Genomic DNA, 3108 nt, shown 5'->3' on the forward strand with positions numbered 1-3108 from the left:
CGTGAAACTATCTCTGCCATGACTCGTGGTTGACTCGTCCCTCCAAGCACCCAGTTAAGATCCATGTGTCAACCAATTAAGACCGACTGCTCACCATAATGGATCACGGCAGACACAACACAAGAAGAAAACACAAGCAACATCACAAAAGGTCAGTAACTGAAGGAACACACACAAGGATTAGGTACAATAAACATACACCCAACACCTCCTCCAATCACCAACACTCCACTGACTGCCCAAAGGTCGAGTCCTGCCAGAATACCCATCGCAACAGATATTCCACGCTGCAAGTGGGGGACCGCAGCCGTTCCCACCAAATCTCCGCTCATCAATTCCGAGCGAAAACCCAAGTTCCTTAATGTGCACATTCCCTCCTATGGCGGGTGTAACACCCCCATACTCCAAGTGCCTTACCAGGACAACTTAAGGAATGAGAATGCTACCATCTCGGTTACCCGAGGAAATGATAATCAAATGGACAATAGCAAAACATACTTTAATAATAATAAAGTTTAAAGCGATAACTGTCAAACTACTAAACAACTAAAGAGTGTTCGACACAGCGGAAGACTTCTAAAATAGCAACGTGATGACTCATCCCAGCTAACCCATACACATCGTCTCATACCTGCTCAATAACTGCTCACCATCCCCGAATGGATCACCACAGTTTTTTAAAACATTTAAACGGGGTCAGTACAGATTACATAAGATAAACAGCTGCAATAAAACGATATTACAAATCAAATAGTTCCCAAACTCCGTCATATCACCACACACCTGACTATACATTAAAGTGTGTAGTCCTGCCAGAATACCCATCGTAACAGGTATTCCACACCGCTAGTGGGGGATCGCAGCCGTTCCCACCTAAGCCCCGCTCATCTCATCTGAGCGATAAACCCATGTTCCTTAATGTGCACATCCCTTCTGTGGTGGGTTCCAGAGAAGGCGAATCAAGGGCGTGAAGCCACTCCCGCAAGTGACTCCACTCAGCCAGGGACGCACCCCGAAGATCACAGACAGTTATACAACAATCATCTTACACAATCAGCAATTACCAAAACCCAATTCTAATACGATAATTAATCAACAACAATAACAATCAACAACAATAACAATCACCAACAACACTATGTAACCAATACTGAGTAGGGAAACCCTACCTGGAATAGCAATCACCACAGACGATCTAGTAGCTAATCAAAATTTCTCCTCTATGAATCCTCCTCCTATAGCATACACACATACAATTACCACCAATACTACACAAAACACCCAAAACCCCCAACATTACCCAATTAGGGTTTTAAAGAAACTCAACCAAACGCAATAAAAATTATACAAGGAACTTACCCTTGACACGATGATCACAACGGCGTAAACAACGAGATGATCCGACAAAACTAGCCTTGGGATTTGCCAATAATGACGAAAGCTTTTATATTAATCTCGCGTTATTAACAAAACCCGTCCAAACACACCCTTAAAACACACTTACTCGATCGAGTGACCCTTACTCGATCGAGTACCCTACAGGCAAACTACTGTTTTGCGTAAAAAGCTACTTACTCGACAGAGTAAGTCCCACTCGATAGAGTACCCATAGATATAGAAAACCGTAGTATTATAGTCTTCCCTCCTTAAAAAGAACTTCATCCCCAAAGTTCAACTCATACACAAAATAAAAAAAACACACTATCTCCCCTCCGACACAACAACATAACAAAATTCAGAACAAAACTCAAAACACAACTCCCAAAACAACACTCAAACCGACTCAAAACAAATACTAACTGTAATAAAACCAACATAAAACATATAAAAACTCTATGCGACCATCTCCTACCCCCCCTAAAAGAAACATGGTTACGTCCCCGTAACCACACATACCTGATCAAAAAGAGATAGATACCACTCCCTCATGGCCTCCTCCGCCTCCCAAGTAGCCTCCTCAACCTCATTATTAGACCAAAGAACCTTAAGCAACACTGTTTCCCCATGTCTAGTTTTCCTAAACTTGCGATCAAGAATCTGTTTTGGTACCTCAAGATAAGACAAGGACTCATCCAACTCGATGTTCTCTACATCTAACACATGTGAAGGATCACTCTCATACTTCCACAGCTGAGACACATGAAACACATTATGCACTCTATCCAAAGTAGCTGGTAAAGCTAACCGATAAGCAACCTCACCCACACGATACAAAATCTCATAAGGGTCGATAAACTTCTGGCTCAGCTTCTCTTTCTTACCAAATCTCATGACCCCACGCATAGGAGACACTTTCAACATAAACTTGTCCCCTACCTGTAACTCTATGTCACGACGATGTAAATCTGCATAACACTTTTGTCTATCCTGAGCCGCTTTCATCTTCTGTCTAATCATCTTAACCTGTTCAACCATCTCTTGTACCATCTGTGGCCCCAAAACAACTGCCTCAGCTCTATCATCCCAGCAAATCAGACTCCTACATCTTCTCCCATACAAAGACTTAAACGGTGCCATGCCAATACTCGTGTGATAGATGTTATTATAAAAAAAAAACTCAATTAGGCCCAACCTCTCTTCCCAGCTACCACCAAAATACATAACACAAGCTCGCAATATATCCTCCAAAGTCTTGATGGTCCTCTCCGTCTGGCCATCTGTCGTAGGATGAAATGCAGTACTCATCTTCAAGGTAGTTCCCATCAACTCCTGAAACTCTTTCCAAAACCGTGATATGAACCTTGTATCTCTATCAGACACTATATCCTTAGGCACCCCATTCAAACTAACCACATGCTTCCTATAAGCTAAAGCTAACTGTATCTTGGTCCAAGTATCTTTCATCGGCACAAAGTGAGTTGACTTGGTCAACCGATCCACTATAACCCATATCATGTTGTTACCCTGTTGACTCCACGGCAAACCCACTATAAAATCCATATAAATGGACTCCCACTTCCACTCAAGTACCTCAAGAGACTGAATCTTACCTTGTGGTCGTCGCTGCTCCTCTTTAACTCTCTGACATGTCAAACAATGAGCCACAAACTCAGCTGTTTCCTTCTTCATCCCAGGCCACTAGAAAGTCTTCTTTAAATCTTTATATAA

The sequence above is a fragment of the Silene latifolia genome, chromosome 1, assembly GCF_048544455.1.
Source record: "Silene latifolia isolate original U9 population chromosome 1, ASM4854445v1, whole genome shotgun sequence".
Lineage (NCBI taxonomy): Eukaryota > Viridiplantae > Streptophyta > Magnoliopsida > Caryophyllales > Caryophyllaceae > Silene > Silene latifolia.